At 40.9% G+C, this 780-nt stretch overlaps 1 protein-coding gene across 1 annotated transcript in view; it reads left to right on the top strand.

Annotated features, from left to right (window-relative positions):
• The window catches only part of MMGT1 (membrane magnesium transporter 1), a 10,602-nt gene that overhangs the window by 537 nt on the left and 9,285 nt on the right, over positions 1–780 (top strand). The window lies entirely within an intron of this gene.

The following is a 780-nucleotide window of genomic DNA, read 5'->3' as shown; positions in this document are numbered from 1 at the left end:
ACTGGGAGTCCTGGGAGCTGGTACTTAAAACTTGCTTTACCGCCAAATCTGTGTGACGTTGGGCAAGTCACGAGCCTTCTCTGAGTTGCAGGGAGGTAGATTTGAATTACTACCATTTCTGCTTACAGAATGATTAGGAAGTTTAAATGAAAAAATATGAAGCACTTCATAAATTGTAAAATGTCATACAAATGCGATTGTATTGTCAAAAAGAAACTTGAAGTCCACCAGATGATGCGGTGCACTCTTGAGACAGCTGGTTTGACATCTCTCCCAGACCAGGGGTCAGCAAGTTGTAGCACGTGGGCCAAAAGCAAGCTCCCTCCCGTTATCATAGTGAGTTGAGATTATTTTTTTTAATGGCTGGAAACAAAACCAAACAAAAGTAGAATACCGTTTTATGGTCTGTGAAAATTATATAAAATTAAAATTTCATTGCCCATCAAAGAAGTTTATTGGAACACAGCCATACCTGTTCCTTTATGTATACATCTGCCACAGGCAGCGTTGAGTAGCTGTGATTGAGGCAGTAGGGCCTGCCGAGTAGAAAGGTTTGCTGACCTCTGCCCTCTCCTGTAAAGCCCAAAAGGTAGGAACCAAGCATATTTTGTGCATGGCTGTATCCTCAGTGTCTAGCACCATGTGCTCAACACATTTGTTGAATGAAGGCAATGAACTGAAGGTTGAACCCTGTTCCTTTATTTCTGTAGATGACTGGAGTAGAGTATGTATCTGAATTCCTTCAAACCTCAGTGTTTTTCCAAAGTGAAATATTTTATT

This window comes from Orycteropus afer, unplaced genomic scaffold (assembly GCF_000298275.1).
Source record: "Orycteropus afer afer isolate SDZICR_OR568_19922 unplaced genomic scaffold, OryAfe1.0 scaffold00571, whole genome shotgun sequence".
Taxonomy (NCBI): domain Eukaryota; kingdom Metazoa; phylum Chordata; class Mammalia; order Tubulidentata; family Orycteropodidae; genus Orycteropus; species Orycteropus afer.
Note: the sequence above shows the minus strand (reverse complement) of the source record. Positions and strands in the feature narration are given on the sequence as shown.